The sequence below is a fragment of the Oryctolagus cuniculus genome, chromosome 8, assembly GCF_051225735.1.
Source record: "Oryctolagus cuniculus isolate XC-2025 breed Fujian yellow rabbit chromosome 8, ASM5122573v1, whole genome shotgun sequence".
In the NCBI taxonomy this organism is placed as follows: Eukaryota; Metazoa; Chordata; class Mammalia; order Lagomorpha; family Leporidae; genus Oryctolagus; species Oryctolagus cuniculus.
The window spans coordinates 14,053,255-14,077,714 of record NC_142874.1 but is presented as its reverse complement, the minus strand read 5'-3'; the positions used below and the strand labels follow the sequence as shown (position 1 = coordinate 14,077,714).

The following is a 24,460-nucleotide window of genomic DNA, read 5'->3' as shown; positions in this document are numbered from 1 at the left end:
ACCCATTCATAATAGCTACAAAAAGTCAAATACTTTGGAATAAATATAAGCAAGGATGTCACAGATCTCTCCAATGAGAATAACAAAACATTACAGAAAGAAATAGAAGAAGATACCAAAAAATGGAAAAACCTTCCATGTTCATGGTTTGGTGGAGGCAATATCATCAAAATGTCCATTCTTCTGAAATCAATTTAAAAATTCAGTGCAATTCTGATCAAAACACCAAAGACAATCTTCTCAGATCTAGAAAAATGATGCTGAAATGCATATGAAGACACAGGAGACCTCGAATAGCTCAAGTCAGCTTATACAACAAAAATAAAGCCAGAGGCAGCACGATACCAGTTTTCCAGACATACTCCAAGGCAGTTATAATCAAAATAGTCTGGTACTGGTACAAAAACAGATGGATAGAACAATGAAACACACAGACTAGACACACCAGAAATCAATCTGCACATCTACAACCAATTTATATTTGATTAAGGAGCCAAAAAACTGATCCCAGGAGCAAGGACAGTCTCTTCCTGAAATGGTGCTGGAAAAACTCGACTTCCGTACACAGAAGTTTGAAGCAAGGCCCCTACCTTATCCCCTTACACAAAAATCCACTCAACATGGATTGGAGACGTAAATCTATGACCCAACACCATCAAATTATTAGAGAACAGTGGAAAAACCCTGCAAGACATTGGCACAAGCAAAGAGTACTTGGAAAATACCCCAGAGGTGCATGCAGTCAAAGCCAAAATTAAACATAAGATTACTTCAAATTGAGAACTTTCTGTATGGCGAAAGAAACAGTCAGGAAAGTGTAGAGGCAACCAAAGGAATGGGAGAAATTATTTGCAAACTATATAACTTAAGAAGGATTAATAACCAGAATCTACAAAGAGGTCAAGAAACTCCATAACAACAAAAAACAACCCAGTTAAGAGATGGGCCAAGGACTTAAACAAACATTTTTCAAAAGAGGAAATCCAAATGGCTAACAGACACATGAAAAAATGTTTAGGATCACTAACCATCAGGGAACTGCAAATCAAAACCACAATGAGGTTTCGCCTCACCCCGGTTAGAATGGCTCACATAAAGAAATCAGCAAACAACAAATGCTGGTGAGGATGTGGGGGAAAAGGTACCCTAATCCACTGTTGGTGGGAATGCAAACTGGTGAAAACCACTATAGAAGACACTTTGGAGAAACCTCAGAAGTCTGAATATATTCCTACCATATGACCCAGCCATCCCACTCCTTGTAAGTTACCAAAGAGAAATGAAATCATCACACAAAAGAGCTATCTGTATCTCCATGTTTATTGCAGCTCAATTCACAATAGCTAAGACATGGAATTAACCTAAATGCCAATCAATGGAAAACTGCATAGAGAAATTAAGGGATATGTACTCTATGGAATACTACATTGCAGTAAAAAAAAAAAAATCCCATCATTTGAAACAAAATGGAGGAATCTTGAAAACACCATACTTAGTGAAATAAGCCAGTCCCAAAGGGACAAATATCACTTTCTCCCTGATCTGTGACACCTAAAAGGAAACCTCTAGAAGTGAAATTGACACTAAGAGAAGCAATGACTTGAACAGCCCTTGTCTTGACTGTCGAGAAACAGTTTATGCTTTTATTGTTTTCACTATGCTCTTTTTCTACTTAATGCCACTGGTTGAGCTCTTTACTTAACATAGAATTAATCATAGATGTTTAAATCCATTTGAAAATAGATCCCAGTTAAAAAAAAAAAGAAATGGAATAAGAAAGAGAAGAGATGTACAGTTCAGCAAAAAGTTCCCATGGACTTACCCCTGAGGGTAAAGCTAAAAACTTGCCATGGGACTCCAAATCACATGAAGCTGGGTGGTACTAATGCCACCTTACTAATCAAAGTGATCATATTAGGTGTGTAACTCATCATATAGATAAGATGAAGTGTCAAAGGAATCACATAAACAAGACCAAGTGTCTGCTAATGACAATAGAGAGAATTAAAAAGGAGAGAATGATCCAACATGGAAAGTAGTCCACACAGCAGACTCACATAATGACAAATGCCCTAAACAGCACTCTGACCTCAGAATCAGCCCTTAAGGCATTTGGATCTGACTGAAAGGCCCATGAGAGCATTTCAGGCATGGAAAACCAAGATACTGTGGCAAAAAAAAAAAAAAGATCACCATGAAGGATGTCTGTGAATGAGGTTCCAGGGTAAAGAAGAGACCATCAAAGAAGGATGAGCTTTTCTTTGAAGGGAGGAGAGAACTTCCACTTTGCTTATGGCCTTGTCTAAATACTGCCAGAGTTTGTGGACTCAAAATGCCTCCATAGCCTTGGCAGCTCATGTCAAGAGCCTTGGGTGATTACTGATGTCATCAATATGAGTGTCAACTGTTAAATCAACATTACAGGAGTCACTGTGCACTTACTCCCCATGTAGGACCTCTGTCCTTAATGTGTTGTACTATGAGAATTAACTGTAAAACTTGTCTTCAAACAGTACTTTATACTTCATGTGTGTGCATTAGGGTAAACTGTTGAAATCTTTACTTAATGTAGAGTTGGGCTTCTGTATATAAAGATAAGTAAAAGTTAGTATTAATGAAGAATGGCATGGGCGAAGGAGCAGGAGGTGGGATGAGACTGAGGGGTGGGAGGGTGGGTATGGGGGCAAGAACTGCTATATTCCTAAAGATGTACCTATGAAATTTGTATTCATTAAACAAAATCTTTCTTAAAAAACTCACAGTGTTCATACCACACAAAATACTGGATGACGGGTGCATTATGAACACCCTGATGCTAGAGAAGAGCACCGGAGATGGTTATTCATGCAATCACCCCACTAAAAATGGAAAACTGTAACTGTGACAGCTGCTATGAAAGGGGAACTGGGCCTGGCTTTGTGGTGTAGGGAGTTAAGCTGCCACTTGCAGCACTGGCACCCCATATGAGTGCTGGTTCGAGTAGCAGTTGTTCCACTTCTGATCCAGCTCCTTCCTAATGTGCCTTGGAAAGCAGAAAAGAATGGCCCAGGTTTTTTGGCCCCTATGCCCACCATGTGGGAGACCAGGAAGAAACATTACTATGCTCCTAAGTCTGCATATATATTAAATACATGACATTTGTTCACTTAACATTTTCATTAGATTTCATTTAAGGTAAACAAAATTCATGTATTTCACACATACAAATTTAGGAACATAGTGATACCTCCCACCCTACCCTTCTTCCCATCCACTCTCCCACCCATTCTCCTCCTTCCTCTATTATTCCCAAGAACTGTATCTATGAACTATATTGAATCTGTTAAGACTAACTGAAAATAAAATAAAACCCTTAAAATAAAAAAAGGAAAGGTCAGCTGAATCACAAGAAGGATTTCAAAAACAAAAAGGGGACCCAGCTTATAAACAAAAAAACTACAATGGCTGTTCTGTTGTTCAGTGATGATTTGTTTTCCTTCTTTGACGTTCAGTTTCCTAGTTAAACCTAATTTTATTTTCCTGAGGTAAACATACTTTTTTTAATTTCTGGAGCACCTAGTGTGTACATCATGGTATTATACTTTAAATTACTTCCACCTTAAAAAAAAAAAACTTAAAAATAATTCTACAGATGAGACATGTGAAATTCAGAGAGATAGAGAATCTCCCCTGAGTCCTATGCTATTTATCATCTCAATGATCTGGGGAGTGTAAATAGAAAGAGAAGTCAGAGAAGAGAAGGACGGGTGCCCGCCTGAAGGATTCCAGAATCCAGGTGCAGAGGGGCAGTCTCCAGCATCCAAGGAAGTCCATTGACAGGCTGAAATTTATATGAGACTGTATTCATTTGACTTAAATTCCCAATTTATGAATTTTTAATGGTTCAGTTTGAAATATATGAACAAACATTTATTGAATGAATACAAAACTAGACCATGCAACTTATTCTTATCCATACAGAAGGAATTTCACATTGTTCTATCTATACAGAAAGGTTTACTGTCATTGGAAGCAATTTTTTTTGGGGGGGGGAGATTTATTTAGTTAATTGAGAGAGTTATAGACAAAGAGTGGGAAAGACAGAGAGAAAGGTTTTAAATCCACTGCTTCCCTCCCCAAATGGCCACAACTGCCAAAGGTGGGCCGAATTGAATCCAGGATCCAGGAGCTTCCTCCGGGTCTCCCACATGGGTGCAGGGGCTCAAGCACTTGGGCCATCTTCTACTGCTTTCCCAGGCCATAGCAGAGAGCTCGATTGGAATAGGAGTAGGAAGGACATGCACTGGTACCCATATGGGATGTCAGTGCTGCACGTGGAGGTTTAGCCTACTACACCACGGTGCCAGTCCCTGGAATTAGGTTTTGAATATTTTCTTTAGTATAGTCTGTCACTCTGTGGCCTAGGGAAAATGTTTTGGATTTTCTGGGATTGAAAAAGCATGGGTAGTGATTTCAAGCTTTCTTATTTCAACCACTTTCTAGGCTGTGAGTCTTTGCAAACGTGATGAATGCAACAATGCATCAAAAAGATACCATATATATATATACACACACACACGTATGATATATATATACACATATGTATGATATATACATATATACACATATGTATGATATATGCATATATACAAACACACACACAACATGTAATATGAAGAAGTATGTTTTATCACAGGAATGCAAGTGTGGTTTAGCATCTATAAAAAAAAAATCAATGAAATCACATCAGCAGAACGAACAACAAAAAATAAATGAACATCTCAACAGATTAAGGGAATGCTCCCGTCACAAGATTCAAAATCCCTTAATGATAAAAAAAAATTCTACTAACAAGGTACAGGAGAAATATAGCTCAAAATTATCAAAGCTAAATGATAAACAATAGCCAATATCATACTGAATGGGAAAAAGCTGAAAATATTTCACCAGAGTTTTGGAGCAAGATAAGAACTCCACATAGACCATTCTTAGTCAATACAGTATCTCAAGTACTCACCAGAGTACTCAGGTAAAGTAAAGAAATAAAGGATGAAAATTGGGAAGGAGGAAATCAAAATACCTGTTTTTTCAGAAGACCTGATTTTAGACGGAAAAACTTAAAACACCGCAGTCAAAATATGTTGGAAGTGATAAACCAATAAGTCACAGGATACCAAATCAATGTTAAAAAAAAAAAAGTTGCATTCTTACACACCAATAATGATCCTCTGAAAAGGTTAGTTTAAGATCTTTGTAAAAAGTAAGCATGGGAAGAGGAGAGGGAAAAGGAAGGAGGGTGGAGGTGGGATGGAGAGTTGAATGGAAAGTATCACCATCTTCCTGAACCTCTATATATGAAGTATATGAAATTTGCATATTTTAAATAAAAAATAGGAAACAGGAAAAAAGAAACCTAAATTTATAATAGCTACAAAAATTAAATATTTAGTAATAAATACAACCAAATAAGTGAAAGATCACAATAAAATTATAAAGCACTGCTGAAATAAATCGTCAGACACATGAAAATATAAAGACATCCCCTGTTCATGAATTAGAAGAATTAACATTTAAATCTTCATATTCCCTAGGAAATCTACAGATTCAATGCAAGTCCTATCCAAATACCAATGACATTCTTTAAACCGTCAGAAAAAAAGCTTCTAACATTCATATGGAACCAGAGAAGGCCCAGAGAAGTCAAAGTGATCCTATACACACCTGGGGGCATAACAATACCTGATTTCACAAAGTTATAGTAACTAAAATAGGATGAAACTGGCATGAAAATAGATACAAAGATCAATGAAAAGAGAAAAAAATATATAAATACAAACATACATACATAACAGCTACCTGATTTTTTGATGAAAATCCCGAAGTCTTTTCAATAAGTGGTGCTGACAATACTAGATAGACATATATAGAAGAATGAAATTAAATGCCTGTCTTTCACAACATATAAAAATCAACTCAGATGGATCAAAGACCCGAAAATACGAAATTGCTGGAATACAACATAGGGAGACACCTCTTAAAAGAGGCAGAGGCAATGACTTTTTGTTTAAAACCCCAGAAGTTCAGGTAGCAAAAGTAAAACTAGATCAAACTCTGAAGCTTCTGTACAGCAAAGAAAACAGTAACAGAGTGAATTAACCACCAATGGAAAGGGATAAAATACTTGCAAACTACTTACTTATCCAACAAAGGATTAATAGCCAGAATATCAGGAACTCAACAAATTCAAAATCAAGCATCCAATACAGTTAAGAAATGGGCACAAGGGGCCTAAAAAGACAATTCTCAAAAGAAAAAAAAAAAAGGAAATGACCAACAAATATATGAAAAAAAACTATTACGAGCCATCAGAGAAATGAAAATAGGGGCCCACACTGCAGCATTCTAGGCTAAGCCTACGCCCACAGGGCTGGCGTTCCATGTGAGCACTGGTTCATGTCCTGGCTGTTCTTCTGATCCAGCTCTCTGCATATGGCCTGGGAAAGCAGTGGAAGATGGCCAAAGTGCTTGGGTCCCTGCAACCACCTGGGAAGAAGCTCCTGGCTCCTGGTTTTGGATGGGCTCAGCTCTCACCAATGTGGCCATCTGGGGACTGAACCAGTGTATGGAAGACCTTTGTGTGCCTACCTCTCTGTCTGTAACTCTGCCTCTCAAGTAAATCTTTTTTTTTTTAAAAGAAGAAATGCAAATCAAAACCCCAAAAAGATATCACCTCATAACGCTAGAATGCCTATCAAAAAGAAAAAGTAAAAAATTCTAGCAAGGATATGGAGAAAGGAGAACTCTCCTATACTGAGTGTGGGAATCCAAATGAGTACAAGCACTGAGGAAAACACCGTGGAGATCTCTTAAAAACTAAGAATAGCACTGCCATATGACTCGACAATCTCAATACTCTGTATACATCCAAAAGACATGAAATCACTGGATCTAAGAGACACCTGCTCCACCATGATTACTGCAGCACTGTTAACAACGGCCAAATTATGGAATCAACCAACGAATCCATCATCTGATAAAGAGATCAAGAATTTGTTGTGTATCTACCAAATGGAATACTATTCAGCCATTTAAAAATGAAATCCTGTCCTTTGCAGCAAAATGAATGCAACTGGAGGATATCGTGTTAAGTGAAAAAGGCCAGACACAGAAAGACAAATAACACGTGCACGGCTTCACATACGCAAGCTAAGAACCTGACTGCATAATGATGAATAAAGGATGGCAGGCACTGCGGCGGATGAAGGGAGTTTCGACGAGGGGCACAATATCAGAGTCGGATCAATGGAATAAGTTCCTATCGTTACACAGCACAGTGAGGAGACTAGCTCACAATAACCTAGTATATGTTACATGAACACACAGAAGAAATTCCAGGCCTTCTGTCATAAAATAGTGACAAAGAAAGGGAAATGCTGATTATCCCATTTTTCAACAGGACACAGTGCAGACATGCACCGAGACATCATCCTGTAGACCCTAGGTATGTGAAATTATTGCTAATGTCAAAATTTTCAGAAAACAGAACCATACCGTGCACCAGCAACACCACCACTGGGTACATGTCCCACAGAAAGGAACTAAGTGTAAGTAGTTCTGTGTATCTATAGCTCCGTGTCTGAAGCACCAGGGAGCAGTTCATACATCTACAGTCCCATGTCTGAAGCACATTTTCAGCCATGAAGGAAAAAGCAAGGAGCATCTGGTGTGCCCATCAACAACGATAATCACTTGCCTCTTGAAACAGCAGACCAATAAAACCCACCTGCCAAACGGCATGTGAGAGTAACCACTTCTCCAAATGCCACCGTGGGAGAAAAAGGAATGATTTAAGTTTTGTCTGCAAAGCAGACATTCCTGGGGGACTTTTCCAACTGGGTTGGATGGAATAGGAAAACCACAATCAGAAATCCAAATTGACAGGCATAAGATGTCCCCAAATCAGATATGCTCGGGAGCAGAAACTCATTCTCATACCACAGTCCCCACTAGGAGGGCAAGGATGCAGATAAAGTAGACTGCATTTCTGTCTCACTAAAAGGGAATAGTATCTTGGCAAACAAAATGAGCGGAGAGTTCATCAGACGAAGTGGTCAGGAGTTTGTTGTATATATGCAAAATGGAATACTATCCAGCCCATTTGAAAAGAATGAAGTCCTGTCACTTGAAGCAAGAAGTATGGAACTGGAAGTAAGTGAAAACAATCCAGACACAGAAAGACAAATACTGTACCCACTCCCTCACAAACACAAGCTAAAAACAATCGGGGGCCAGTGCTGTGGCATGGTAGGTTAAGGCTCTGCCTGTGGTGCCAGAATCCCATGTGGGCACCGGTTCTTACCCCTGCTGCTCCTCTTCTGAACCAGCTCTCTGGTTATGGGTTGAGAAAGCAATGGAAGGTGGTCCTAGTGCTTGGGCCCCTACATCCACTTTGGGAGACCCACAAAAAGCTCCTGGCTCCTGGCTTTGAATTTGCTCTGCTGCAGCTGTTGCAGCCATTTGGGTAGTGAAGGAGCAGAAGGAAAACATCTCTCTGTCTCTCCCTCTCTCTGCAGCTCTGCCTTTCAAATAAAAATAAATAAATCTTTAAAATACATCAATCTGAATATATAATAATTAATAAAGGATGTAAGAGGTTGGAGGGAAAATGCAAGGAGTTTGGATGATGGGTACCAAGTCAGAGTAAGATCAAAGAAATAACTTCCTAATGTTACACAGAATAATGGAGAGGATAGCTCACGATAACGGAGTATGTGTTGTATGAACATACAGAAGAAATCCCAAGACTTCAATCATAAGTACTGACAAACAAAGGGAAATACTGATCACCCCATTTTTAATCAGGACACATTACAGACATGTACCAAAACATCATACAGCAGCCCTTAAGTAGGTACAATTATTGTTAACTTCAAAATTAAAAAAAAAAAAAACATAACCTTCACATGAACTAGAAACTCCATCGCTGTGTATACACCAAATGGACAGGAACTAAGTATTTCAGATACTTTTGGTCCCATGTGTAATGCACCAGGGATGACGTACTTAGACTCTGATGACATTTTCAGCCATGAAGAAAGAAGCAAGGAGAAGTCTGGTGTTGGCTTACATAACAGGAAGCACGTGCCATTTGCTACAGCAGGTCAATAAAATCCACTTGCCAGGTAGCATGTGAATAATCACCACTCCAAGTGCAACCGTGCAACAAAGAGGAATGACAGTTTTGTCTACACAGCAGGCATTCCTTGGGGACTTCCACAACTGACTTGGATACAATAGGAAAGCTACAAGCTGAAATCCAAGTCGACAGGCCTATGATGTCCCAAATAATATAAGGCAGGGAGACTCCACTATGAAAGCAAGGATGCAGATAATACATAGTGCGGTTTTGCTACATTAAAAGGCAGTAGAATTTTGGCAATCAAAATAGCTGAGAGTTGGTCAGTGAGGTTAGGCCCGTAGCACAGATATCAACAGTGTCCCACCAAAGGGGGTACTCCAATGTAAGGGTATGGACTATCCAGTTTGAGGCCACACAAAGGCCACTAGCAATTGGTGATGTCCCAAGAATTGGTGGACATGTGAATTTCAAGATGGCCTTGAGTAAGGGTGGGCTGCTCAAGGACCAGTAGGATGATCACACGTTCTGCCCACTTCCATCTAACTTGAGATTCCCAGTGGCTGGAGGCCAGGACACAGCTCATGATGCTGAGTGAGGTAGTCCAAACTCTCTGTGAGTCAAACAGTAGTGTCACTAAAAGCTCACAGCTAAGTTCAAGTCCTTTACCCATGTGAGCCTCAGAACCACAAACTATCCGCCAAGGTGCAGCCTTGTGGGTGACTGGTGAGATAGGTGGGTCTTAGGGTTCACCAGAGGTGAGGATGTTGGTGTTATCACAAAGTGAAAATGTGCTGGGCTTCCTTGGTTGAAACGGAGTCACTGAGGAGAAGGAGTTATATGGGGATTTGCTGAGGAATTTTTCTGAATTCCTTTTTCAAAACGTACACCAAAAATTTGAGGTTGCAAGCTCTCACCTCCTATGGGACTAAGGTTCACACTGACTGGCACAAGTCGTCAGATGCTGATGTTTGAGGCCCATTTTTCCTCCTCCTCTTGATTATCAGTTGAAACAATGTCCTCAACATGGATGCTAGATGACAACTGAAGGCCAGCCAGAGCCTGTTAACACAGACCACGAGCCCTGGGGGACCAGAGGCAGCCCACAGAAGTCTCAGAAAGGTGCAGTGTTGGCCTTCAAGTTAAAAAGTAAATGGCCCCAAATCTCCACCGGACACAATAAAATGCTTGCCACACCAATAATGGCAAAATTCTCAGGGGCAGCCTGGTAATGTCAAGTAAGGCAAATTCAAAGCGAGGCATGACCTTCTTGAGGTCGTGGTAATCTGCAGGATGCCTCCAATCCCATCCACCAGCTTTGAGAAGGTGCTTGATGAGTGGGTTAATAGGTGACTCAGTGTATTTCAGACAATACTTCTAGACGTCAGGGACAGCTATGTCAATTCCCCACTTGTCTTGCCTGAGTGGCTATTTTAGGGTGCTGACAATATAGGGAGGTGTGTGGTAAATGTCCAGGCTCTAGGCAAGCATGCCACATCAGTACAAAAGACTTGGGCTTGATCTAGGTGAAGAACAGAAGTGTTAGGCTGTCCATACCAAGGAACAGAAATGACAGCTGAGCAGTGGGCAGAAGCAACACAAGGACTCATGGGAAGAGGTTGGGTCCTGTCTTAATGATGGCCATGGCAGTCGACCCAAGGGCATGTCCTCTCCATAGTCTGTCAATGAATATTGCTGGGCAGATGCACTCTACTGGGAAAGATCACAATGCCGTAGGAGTTAGTGCCCAATGATCCACAAGGCTCTATAATGTGACCCTGCTACACGGTGGTTGCCATCCATAAAGTTGCCTGGTGATGACAGCTTACCTTCGTGTGCAGAAGAAGCCTACCATTGTTGAATCTCTGGTGGTCTTCTGTCTAGAAGGCATCCGTGGTGTCCAGAGGGTCTGGAGAAACTCATGAGACTTGCCTGAAGTGAGCCAGTAGGCAGCAGTGCAGCCTGCAAAGCCATTGGCTTTGTTGTTGATGCTCAGAATAGGTCCCATCATGTACACAATGGATCAGAGCAAGTCAGAGAGCACCACATTCGATTACATAGCACTGGACTGCAGGGAGATGTTGAACGAAACTCTGGCTGTGAACACTCTACGTGTCCACCTTGCTATTTCCCAGGGTGCGTAGCGTTTGCATAGCTTGATTAACTTCTGAAGTGGACGCCAACAGGGCCAGAAATTTTGCTTGGTCCTGTGGTGGTACCGCTCTTACAAATACCGACGGGAATGCTGACGTTGTGGAACTGCAGGTAAGGCGTCAGCTAACAAAGCTTCCATTTCATATTGTAGTGCTGGGTCATGCCCCAGCTGCTATGCTTCCACTCCAGCTTCCTCCTAAGGTGCAAGGAAAGACAGTGGATCCTGTCTGAAGATCTCAGGCCTCTGCAACCCATGTAGGAGAAGAAGATGGAGTTCCTGCTCCTGGCTTCACCTTGGCTAATCTGTAGCTGACGCAGCCATTTGGAGAGCGAGGTAGTGGATTGGACAATATCCCGATATCTCTCCCTCCGTAATGTTTTTTTTTTTCCCAAATAAAAAATCATTACAATATAACAATAGCCAAGGAACTGAGACAGAGTTGTTAAGATGCCATTTGGGTTATCAACGCCCCATATCAGAGTGCCTGGATTTCCGTACAATCTTCTTGCAGTCCAGTTTCCTGCTAATGTACACTCTGATGGGTAGCAGGCATTGGGTCAGATACTTAGGTCTCTTCCACCCCCGTGAGAGAAGTGGATGGAGCTCTTGGCTTCCGACTTTGGCCTAGCCCTTCCATAATGTTTGCAGGCTCCAGGGTTGAGGCCAACAGATGGAAACATTTTTCTCTATCTCACACTGCCATTCTAATAAATTAGAATATAAACGCATCAATACATTGTATTTGGCATGGCAATTAAAGACATCATCTTTGGTGCCAGCATCCCATTACAGAGTAATTACAGAGGATCAACACCTGGTCGTGCATTCAAATCCAGGTTCCTGCTTATGCATACCCTGGGAAACAACAGAGGATGGCTCAGATATTTGGGCCCTTGCCACTCAAGTGGAGTGATTCAGCCAATGGGAAATTTGTCTTCTTGTCTTTCAATGAAACAATGAATAACGCTTAAGTAAGTGAATAAATAATTCCACTGGGTCCAAGGTACCTTGTATGGGACTGTCCTACGGGCAGCTTTGCCATTCAGGAGTGGGGGCTGCACATAGTCGCTGAAGAATGCCTAACAGCCTCAGTAGCTCTCTTTTTTTCTTAATTGTACGCCATACACGGAAATATAGAGGCTCCTTCTGTAGTGTGGTGTTTAACATGCTCTGGACACCCACTGCAGTAGAAAAAGGGACAGTTTATGGTCACCCTCTGTGCAAACATGACGCCATCTGTTTGTGCTTTCCAGACAAGTCGGACAGGATCTTGATGTAGTTCCGTGAGAGCTGCCAGCTGCCAACTCTGTTGCCCGGTGATTTATAGACTACTTCCTGTCAGGAACACGGCAAGGTTGCCCTTCTCAATGCGTCCCTGTCCAGTCTTTGAGCAGGCTTTGTGTCTCCATCCACAGCAAGGTGTGTACCTCTATGTGGACTTCCTTGGTGTCTGAGATACGGAACTTCACCATCTGAGACAGTTGCAGAGGAGGCAACTACTTTCTTACATGTCCTGGGTGGTGCCTGGCAGCATGTGAGGGGCAGCCGGCAGTCATCTGGTGCAGCCAGACTCACCACCTCACAGCACACAAGACTCTGCATCACCCAGGTGCAGGTACAAATGTCTGAAATGATCCCATGAGATCATGTTACTTATATGCTGCGGACAGCAACACTCAGCACACAACCTTGTAAGAAGCCTCACTGTCTCACTGGGAGTCGGGGGGGGGGGGGGCACAGAAAGCAGTGATAAACCAATGGGTGAACCCATGCACTTCATCAGCAATGTCAGTCCACAAGTCTGCCAGGTACTACTCTAATTCCCCCATGGAAACCAACAGAGAAATTTTCCACAGGTAAACTTTTAAGCCTCTATGACATGCTCTTATATTCATAACATGAAATATTCCTCAACACAACTATTAACAATAACTGAATTCAACAACATTGTAGAATACATGATGTTGTGCATGGAAAAATCTAAACACTCCACCAAAAAATGCTTCAAGATGAAAAACCAATTCAGTAAAGTCACAGGTTACATAATCAACATACAAAATACAGTAGCTTCTTTATATTCTAATAACCAACTTGCCAAAAATGAAATTTAAACATTAATCCCATACATAATAGGGACAAAAATAAAACATTTAGGAATAAATGTACCCAAATAAGTAAAAAGATATCTACAATGAAAATTCTAAAACATTGAAGAAATAAATCATCAAGGACTCCCAAAATGGAAAAAAATAGAACTTGCTCATGGATTGCAAGAATTAGTATAATTAAAATACCTATAAAGCAACCTACAAGTTAAATGAAATTCCTATCAAACACCAATGACATTTTTTTTACAGAATGAGAAAATAATCCTAAATTCCATAAGAAATCACAAAATATCAATAACAGCCAAAATGATCCTTAGCAAAATAAAAAAATCAACTTGGACACGTCAGAATACCACACTTCAAAGCTTACTACAAAGCTATAGCAATCAAAGCAGCATGATCATGGAAAATTAATTAATTAATTAATCCACACAGGGAGAGCCAACTGATTTTTCATGAAAGTGCCCAGACTATACATTGGAAAAAAGTACAATCTATTCAGTAAATGGTGCTGGCAAAACTGGATGCATATATGTAGAACTGAATATTACAGAACCATAAAAATATTAAAACGCTGTTATTTCTATCAAAATCGTTGCAACTGAAGGACTTCACGCTCAGTGAAATTATCCAGACACAGAAAGACAAATATTAGATGTTCTCCTTTATATATGGGAGCTAAAATTTTCTTTTAAAAAATGAGAAAACAACAAAAAATACAAAAAAGAAAATAATGCCTGTGTGTATCAGTATTGCTGCAAATACAGTTTTGTCACACTTTCTTTTATATCTTTGTCAAACAAATTCTTAAGAATGATATGCTGGCCGGTGCCGTGGCTCAATAGGCTAATCCTCCACCTGAGGCGCCAGCACACCATGGGTTCTAGTCCCGGTCCAGGCGCCAGATTCTGTCCCGGTTGCCCCTCTTCCAGGCCAGCTCTCTGCTATGGCCCAGGAGTGCAGTGGAGGATGGCCTGGGTGCTTGGGCCCTGCACCCGCATGGGAGACCAGGAGAAGCACCTGGCTCCTGGCTTCGGATCAGGATCAGCGTGATGCACCGGCCACAGCGTGACGGCCCTGGCGGCCACTGGAGGGTGAACCAACAGCAAAAAGAAAGACCTTTCTCTCTCCTCTCTCTCTATCCACTCTGCCTGTCAAAAAAAAAAAAAAAAAAAGAGAGAGAGAGAGAGAAAAGAATGATATGCTACTATAATTTTAATAATTCATGATCGTTTTAAAATTTACTGTGTATGAGCGTAGCTGACATTTTTATACAAACCTCTGATTTAATAAATATAAATCTCGTAAGCACACCTTTTGGATTATAGTCATTCTTCCCCCCATACCCTCCCTCCCACCCACAAACCATCCCAACTCCTACTCCCTCTTCCATCCCATTCTTCATTGAGATTCATTTTTAATTATCTTTACATACAGAAGATCAACTCTATACAAAGTAAAGATTTCAACAGACTGCACCCACACAGACACACAAAGTTGAAAGTACTGTTTGAGGACTAGTTTTACCATTAATTCTCATAGTACAACACTTTAAGGACACAGGTCCTACATGGGGAGCACGTACACAGCGACACCTGTTGTTGATGTAACAACTGACACTCTTATATTTGACATCAGTGAGCACCCTAGGCTCTTGGTCATGAGCTGCCAAGGCTATGGTAGCCTCTTGAGTCCACAAACTCCAACATGATTTAGACAAGGCCATAATCAAAGTGCAAGTTCTCTCCTTCCTTCAGAGATAGGTACTGACCGCTCTGACAGCCCTTCCTTTCCCCTGGGATCTTACTCCCAGAGATCTTTCATGTGGGTGACTTTTTGCCACAGTGTCTCAGCTTTCCATGCCTGGAATGCTCTCATGGGCTTTTTAGCCAGATCCGAATGCCTTAACGGCTGACTCTGAGCTAGAGTGCTGTTCAGGGTATTTGTCATTCTATGAGTCTGCTGTGTGGCCTGCTTCCCATGTTGGATCATTCTCTCCTTTTTAATTCTATTACTATTAGCAGACACTTGGTCTTATTTATGTGATCCCTTTGACACTTAATGCCATCTTACTAGTAAAAGTGATCAATTCGAGTATACAACTGATCCTAAAGATGGGACTTCGTTTGTTTGATAATTTTTATGGCCCTTGCCTATATTCTTCCTTACTAGCTGAACTCTTTATGAGTGAAATATAAAGCTCTTAGGAGGCAAGTTAAAAAAAATACACTATTTCAAAAATAATAAAAGATTTAAAGAGAATGACAAGCCCTTACTTTCTAAATTTTTGGTTTGTTAAGAATAGTATACAAACTGAAATGTCTCTGTAGGGATTCTCAAAATCCAATAAAATCTCAATTATGAAAAAAAGCTTATCTCGTATTCATTGTATTGCTCTGATGCTATTCAATTTCACATACACGTGAAAACATACTACCATTTTCTTAATTAAAGGAAACAATCTAAAATAAATATTCATCACCAACTTAAAATGCAGCATAATAGCCTTTTGACTGAGCACATCAAGAAAGAACCATTCAGTCATTTACAGGCTATGTTTTTGTATTGATTAACCTTTTTCAAATACCATATTAGTTGTGACATTAATCATTTAAAACCCCTTAACCTTATACACCAAGTAACATGTTGGTATTTTTACTTACATTTAATCCACAAGAGTTGTACATATGTATGGGCTAGTGTGACATTTCAATACTTATATAAAATTTGTACTGATCAAATCTACATTTCTCTTTGGACATTATTTTACGCTTAGAGCCTTGAGCTCGTGTACTTGGTTTGCTAATAAAAGATCTAACAGAGATTACTGTGAGCTACACACAGCCCACTGTGTGACTTTAGGAAATGACTCAATGATCTACTGCCACTAGGATACAGCATCATCCGTAAACCCTTTTTTCCACCTCGTTTTAATATCGCAACTGGTTTCAAAAGCAAAACACAGAGAAACAATAAAGGGGAGAGGGGGAGAGACAAAGAGAGAAAGATACCCACCCGTCTAGCAGTTCATTACCCAAATGCCCACAAGGGCTGATCTGACCCAGGCTGAGCTGGGAGATGGTCTCCAAGGTGGTAGCAAGAATCCCACTACTTAAACCATCATTGCTGCCACTGGTATCCTGAGCATTGTCTTTCCCACTAGGCCAAACATCCATCCTTCAAAAAACTCTGACATAGCCTCATATAGCCCTGGCTTCCAGAGGAGGAGGCCACAGTCCCCTGTCTTGACCCCATCACTGCATGGTCTCCTACTCCCCAATCACCACACATGCCCCCATGTGTGCCTCCCACAACCTCCCTACTTCAACCAGCCCACTGTCTTCTCTGGCATAAGGGCCACATCATAATACAGCTTCAGATATCTGTATGTGGATACTCAGTTTGGTTCTGCCTGAGATATGGGTACCCGGGTCTGCTGAGTGTACACTTAACAACCCCAGTGTGCAATGAGGCCCAGTGTCACCTGGGGACCTAGTACCACAGATAGAACAGAACATCAGAGCACTGAAGCTAGGACGGCGGCACGGGACTCAGACCACGAGCCAGCAGTAAGGGCCAACCTGGCTTCTGCCAGCTTCTGCCAAGCTCCTGCTCAACTCCAGCCACAGCATCTGGTTAAACGGATCCAACGGAAGACACTGGGAACCCTGGCCCACCAGGGCTGCCAAACATGCAGTCACTGGACGTAAGGGCCCACATCTGAGGCAGAAGCAACCTAGCTATCCACATGTACAAAACTGAAACTGTGGCACGGCACTGTCACACCACATATTAAAATCAACTCAAAATGAACTGAGAGTCCACACAGAAGATCTGAACCCTTACAACTTATAAAATAGAAAAATCCTTGACATTAGCCTCAAGAGTGGTTGCTCATGTGTTAACAATTAAGCACATGAGCAAATATAAGGAAATGAAACTACAACAAACTAGTAAAGCAAGGATCAATGAAATGAAAAGGCAAACCAATGAATAGGAGAGAATGTTAGCAAACCAGATGTGCGATCAAGGGAGTAATACAAGGAATGTGCACCACTAAGAAGCAAAGAATACAATTAAAAAGGGACAAAGGACTGAATCAATGTTTTCCAGCAAAGACATACAATGTACCCAGTGGGTATGTGAAAAAGTTCTGAACATTGCTAACATCAGCAAAATGCAAACCAAGATGACAATGGTTATTATCTCCTATCTGTTAAATGGCTACTGTTAAAAAGCTAAAAGATAACAAGTATTGGGCACAACATAGAGAAAACGAACACACATTATTGGAGGGAAGGTACACTGTACCGTCCATTATGAAAAACAATATGGAAGTTCCTCAAATACAATTTAAAAAGGAACAACCTTTATTGACCATGAATCCAAAAGAAAATCACCATCTCAATGAACTGTCCGCATCCCCACATCACTTCAGCATCATTCACAATTCCACGATATGGAAATAATCCAAATGTTTGCTGATGGACCCATAAGGAAAAATGGGATACACACACAGTGGCATCCTCGCCAAACCTTAAAAAGAAAGGAAATATTACTACTTGTCACAGATGGATCTAAAAGTATGGAACTATAGGACATGACCATGAGGGAAACAAGACACACAGAAATAAGCACTATGACACGATCACACTTCCATGTGGAATATACAAAGTCCAACTAACACAGTCAGAGAGCAGGATGGTGTCTGTGATGAACTGGGAGCATGAAACTGAAGAGAGGGCAGTCAAACGATACAAACATATGGTGATGGGGCTGGAGCTGGGGTGTAAAAAAAAGCCTGAGCCTCCACCGGCACTGCCAGCATCGCGTGTAAGCACCAGACCAGGTCCCAAGTGCTCCACTTACCATTCCCCTCCCCGCTAACGTGCCTGGGAAAGCACTAGAAGATGACCCAAGGACGTGGGCCCCAGTGCCAAAGTGGGAGACCTGGGGCAGAGCCCTGCCACTGAGGACATCTGAGGAGGGAAATAATGCATGAGATGAGATATCCCTCATCCTCTCGCTCACCCTGTCTGTCTCTGCCTTACTCTCTTTATCCCTCTCTCCCCTTTTCTCTGTTTCCTGCCTTTCAAAAGAAATGTACAGGGGTCGGCACCGTGGCTCACTAGGTTAATCCTCCACCTGCGACGCCCGGCATCCCATATGGGCACCGGTTCTAGTCCCGGTTGCCCCTCTTCCAGTCCAGCTCTCTGCTGTGGCCAGGGAGTGCAGTGGAGGATGGCCCAAGTGCTTGGGCCCTGCACCCCACGGGAGACCAGGAGAAGTACCTGGCTCCTGCCATTGGATCAGCGCAGCACGCCAGCCGCGGCGGCCATTGGAGGGTGAACCAACGGCAAAAGGAAGACCTTTCTCTCTCTCTCTCTCTCTCTGTCACTGTCCACTCTGCCTGTCAAAAAAAAAAAAAAAGCATAGGAGTGTCAATGAGAGGGCAGGTACGGTAGAAGAATTACTGCTACCAATAAATACAGCTGCTAAAGCTGCAATTATTGAATGCATAAAGTATGTATACCTTAAATAAAAGTTGTCTGGGAAAATACATAAAGAAATAAAATTTGAAAAAGTTACAAAACACGGTAAAAGTGATAAATTTGTTAAGTGGCCTCATTGTACTAATCCTTTCATAGTGTACTGTAAGTACCAGGAGAGTCGAACGGTTTGTGTGAAAATGCAATATGCAGATCAGACTCACATCGAAACACAGAGAACGTGCCTTGAACAGATAGAATTTTTGTTTCTCAGTTACACTGTGAAAAGGCTGGAAAAAATAAAGCATTCAAAAATAGGTTCCTATACTTAAAATGCATCATAAAAGTTAAGGAACTTAGGTTAATATTGTGGGGTTTTGGTAGGCTTCATGGGACAGAAATGATGCTAAAACATTCATGATTGGGGCTGGCACTGTGGCATAGCGGGTGAGGCCACCAAATGCAGTGCTGGCATCCTACACGGGCACCAGTTCAAGTCCCGGCTGCTCCACTTCCAATCCAGCTCTCTGCTATGGCCTGGGAAAGCAGTGAAAGACGGCCCAAGTCCTTGGGCCCCTGAACCCACGTGGGAGACCCAGAAGAGGTTCCTGGCTCCTGGCTTCACACTGGCACAGTTCCGGCCCTTGCAGCCAACTGGGGAGTGAACCAGCAGGTGGAAGACCTCTCTCTCTCTCTGCCTCTCCTTCTATCTCTGTGGAAGTCTGACTTTCAAATACATAAATCCTTAAAAAGAACATTCACAACTTGACTAAACTAAATTTCAGGAGATTTATATCTTGAAAATAAAGATTCGGGAATTCCATCAAGAGAATATTTAAGACAATATCCAAGTAACATAATGCATTGTCGCCCCACCCCACCTCCCTCAAACTGAAAACTCAGAAATACAACATGAAAGGAAATGTATCTGAAGGAAACCAGGAAAGTGAAAAGTGAAACGAGAATCCTAAATTACTATGTGCTATTCTCCCACCAATGTGTGCACATTCCTATGTGCATTTAACATAGCTACTATTATAGGCAGGTTGTGAATTAGCCCAATTAAACTATGGAATGGAAAATGCAGGGCCTGCTTCATCAGTAGGCGACCAGTGACACTGCAAGAAAATGTTAACATAATTTAAATGTCTTTAAAGTAGCACTCTGAAAACCACAGATATACCAATTCATTGAAGGATTTCCTGGACTCCATGCCTGTTCTCTCACTACAGAACTCCCAAATATTTGCAACATTGAACTGCAAGTCAGTTTTAGTTTTCCCATTCATAATTACTGAGGTGTACATAACTCACCAACAAAACAAAGGCATTGTGTGAGGTGAACACTCCATCTAGTTTCCCCCCCCCCCATAGATACGATTCTAGTCAAACACAGGGAAAGCATCTTAAGACGTTTGGCGTAAACCACTTTAATTTTGGAACTTCCCCAGAAAGTTTCTAAATTTTAACTTCCTGTTAGTAGTACACTAGTAGTTGCTAGCCTAGGGAGAGGCTAGGCTTATGGGAGATGATAAAGTTTTATGGTGGTCACAGGAGCAGAGGTGTGGAAAAGGTGACGGAATTGAGACACAAAAGCGAAAAGCCAAAGAATCACATATTCATGTGGCTTCCAGAAGGGTGTGGGGACCAGCCAGCCTTTGAGATGCCTGGTGAATGTTATCAGAGAACATGTGTGGACTGGGAGCATGAGAAAACAAGAGAACAGATTTTTCCTGGTTTGTTGTGTGTGAGGGAAAAGAATTATGGAATCAAGGAATCAAGTTTGAAAATAGCCAAAATGAGAAAACCGTGGGCAACATAAACAGGTCTAGCTAATGATGGGAGAAAAAGCCAAGACCCTCCTGAAACACGGTACAGAGATGAGGCTGTCTAGGATGAGAAGACCAGTGAGAACAAACACTTAGAATGAACATGGGGTCATTTCAACATCTGGATTTGAATAATCAGGACTAAGAGGAACACCAAGAGTGGATAATGAGGAAACTGGAACATCCATGATGACTCGCCTCAAGGGGTTGTTACCGATTAGTCCCTGCTCAGCATCTCCTAAAATGAAAATCAAGGAATGATCCTTGGATGTCAACACTAGTGAATGCTAACCAGCAGGAAGGAAGACTCGATTCTCCACATACTATAAGAACCAAACCACAAAACACAATACCTAGGGATTCTGAAATTCTGTGTTGTTTAAACACACGGACTAACAGGGATTTCATTTCGTCAACCAAAGTTTCACAACCAATGGCATGGCAACCATTGTGGATACTGTGCAGAAACAATACCCCTCTCCTCTCCGACCGAAAAATATCATAATCCAAGTGATTTCAATATTTCAAAATCTAACTTAGAAATAAAAAGAACCAGTATTGAGTTATTCAGAACCTTATAGTTTTATACCTGCAACAAATATACTTAGGGAATAATGCTTCCTTCTCAAACTTTCGGTGCCATCCTCTGATCTACTTGCCTCTGATGATAAACAGAGTCCCCACAGTCCTAGCTAATGTAATAATATGACTGGGATATGTGAAGTTTACATCGTATGTCTCCCCATATAGCCGCATTCGTTAAGACAATCTAACAATATCTTGCTAAAGAACTTTTTCATAAAATTAGGGCAACACTGGATATCACAGAGGCAGAATTAGAATTCAGTGGGGCAATGACATCGATATACAACCATTTTGGGGGGTTTCCCAGTCAATGCTATCACTGCTGTGTTGCAGAACCTTCCATGTAAACTGAGATAAACTAGCTTAGCAAATTAGGAAAAACAGGAGTCAAAGCCTGTGAGCAGGAACTTCCTTTCTGGATGACTAGATCCGTTTTCTCAGCTCCTATCCACCAAGCAGAACTATAAATCCAGAAAATAACACAAGAAACCTGGAAATTAACGCAGTCGCTGGGCATCGTAAGTGCCCACCCGACAGAAGATGACTCACCTGCTGGTTCACCCATCCTGGCATGACAATTCAGCCAGGTAGGCCCATTCCTTCTGGAACCGTATGTGATACCTCCGAGCACATACACATTTTACGATATACAATGTAAAGCCTATTTAGAACATGTGACATGAAATTTATAATATATAATACAAATTGAATATACAGCATTCAATTTATAACATACAATATAATACACAATTTATCCTTCCTTTCCCCTGGCTCCTGAAGGCCCGAGTGTCCCCTGCCTGTGGCCAGGGCCGGCATATGATATGCACAAACATTTCAAGAAGACTCACCAGGCGAGGAGGGACAAACCTGAGGGTCCTGTTGAACCTACTGCCACTCCTCCGACACCAGCAGCCCAGCCCTTCCTGCAGGTGTTGCTCTTGGCTGCTCACCTCCTTGTTTGAAGGCTTGGCGCCAGTGCTCAGCACATGTTCCAACAAAGAACTCCACGACACTGGATGCTAAGAAGAGAAAAGGGAAACAGCAACACTGAGCACCCTTTTTATAAACTCGGTATTCGACAGCATGCGTCAATTCTGATTGGATTCCCTTCAGACACCAACCAATCAGAAAACAAAGACCAAGCCCACACAGGCTTGCACACGGGATGTGGCTCCAGGCTTCTCCGGAGCTCCTGCTGTCTGTACCAAGTAGACAGCGAGGCCAGGCTCCAGTGCGGTGGGGCCGCGGGTCAGCTGTTTGCTTCACTTTTGCCATGGAATTTATTCCACCATTCGATTTAAAATTTGACAGTTTTTCTCTTTAGGTACAGTACATACTCCTCTGATTTTCTCCCTAGAGTGTTCAAATAAAGTGAAACTGCTTTTATAGGACTCATGCATTGGGAGTGGTTTTGTTTTTCAACGACTGGATTACAGAAAGAAAACAAGTATGGGATGCTGGCATTACGGGTGGTGGCTTGACCCACTGCACAACACTAGCCCCTACCCACAGGAATTTAGAAGCCCAATGATTTAGAAAAACACTGTCTCACATGTGGAAGGAATGCAAATGTATAGTTTCGGTAAGTCTGAATGACTTTTATTGCAGAAAACAAGAAAACACAAAGATATTTCAACTAGGTGATGAGGAGTCTGATATACAACAAATAATTCATTTAGCAGTACCATTACCACTGCGGGATCTTTTCCTCTAACTACTGGTTTAGACACTTGATTTGAATTTGTGGCCAGCCTTGGAAAGCTGGAAATCTTGATGCCAAGCAGAAGCGAGATGAAATTTGAAACAGAGGCATACCAGCTAGAACCACAGCCTAGACCTAATTCTAGTGTTTACCCTTGGCAAGAGTTGGAAATCACAAACTCTGAAGTAAGAAAACACCATCTCCACCTCCAGATTCCACGTTAAGCACCATGTGCGCTGACCAACAATGCTTTCCTCCCTCCTACTTAATAAAAATATAATAAAAATAAGTCTATGATTGCTGCACTAATTTAAGATACCTCTACTTAAAGATACACCATGAAATAAAATATTTCAAGGATTTATAATAACTCTAAGAGGTTTCTAACTCAGAGAAAGTTCCAGGAGGCAAGGGTAGGTCTGTTCTAGTCTCTAGAACAGTGGGCAATCAATCCCCCAGGGCCCCAACTGTTCCCCTCCGAGGTGACTCAAAAACGCGTGCTTGAGCAATTTTGAAAAGTCACAAGTTGAGGGGCTGTGTACTAACAGAACCCTACCAGCCATCCAAATGAGGGAGAACCATCATGCAGACATTGTGCAGACACCACACCACCTGTGGGTAAGGCCTCCCCAGTGTGCACAGCACTAGCCCTGGAAATGCCAGTCACAGGGCGTAACGATGCCCACGGGGGCTGTGCAGTGTGACGACTCTGCCAGTAATAACATCTCTACCCAACAGCTCTCGAGTAGCTCAGGAGCGTAGCAGTTACATCTTGTAAAACTAGCAGACGTGACTTTTACACAGGCCAAGAATATCTACTAGCTCACTTCACACAAGTCAGTATGTGTCATTTCTGATGATCATCAGAAATTATAATCATCAGAAATTATAAATATCAGCAAACTTCAACAAGAATTTCAGGCAAGATTTTAGGTCAGTGAGTACTGTGGGTCTGCAAGATTCTTCTTCTTTCTACTTGAGGCTTTCTTTGAATGGTTAAAGGTTCTTTTTTTAAAAAAAAAAAACATTTTATTTATTTTAAAGGCACAGTTACAGAAAGAGAGGGAGAGAAAGAGAAAGAGAAAGAGAAAAGAGAAAGAGAGAGGTCTTCCATACACTAGTTCACTCCCCAGATGGCCACAATGGCCAGGAGCCTCTTCTGGCTTTCCCACGTGGGTGCAGGAGCCCAAGCACTGGGGCTATCTTGTGCTGCCCTGCCAAGTGCATTAGCAGAGAGCTGGATTGGAAGTGGATCTGGGAATCTGAATCAGCGTCCATATGGGACGCTGGTATCATGGGGGGTGTCTTTACCAGCTAAGCCAAAACACTGGCAGCAAAAGTTCTTATCTTCTACTTTAAGATTTACAAAACCCCTCAGAAATCTAGAAATTTTATGACACAGCTAACAACTCGGAAAGGACAAGAGTTATTAATGGGTGGAGTAGGGCATCTGGTACAGTGCTTAAGGAGAAACAACC

General features: G+C 41.7%; 1 protein-coding gene across 10 annotated transcripts in view; it reads right to left on the bottom strand.

The window, feature by feature from the left end:
- LOC149124834 (rho GTPase-activating protein 20-like) overlaps positions 1 to 24,460 on the bottom strand; it is a 73,537-nt gene that overhangs the window by 35,426 nt on the left and 13,651 nt on the right. For 2 of the 10 annotated variants that reach the window (XR_016211594.1, XM_089301943.1), the window contains one exon: positions 22,129 to 22,299. The gene's annotated coding sequence lies outside the window, so the exon portion shown is untranslated. Of the gene's footprint in view, positions 1 to 10,944; positions 13,951 to 22,128; positions 22,300 to 24,460 lie in introns of those variants that run through there. The other 8 variants (XM_089301953.1, XM_089301952.1, XM_089301944.1 and 5 more) reach the window with 6 other exon arrangements.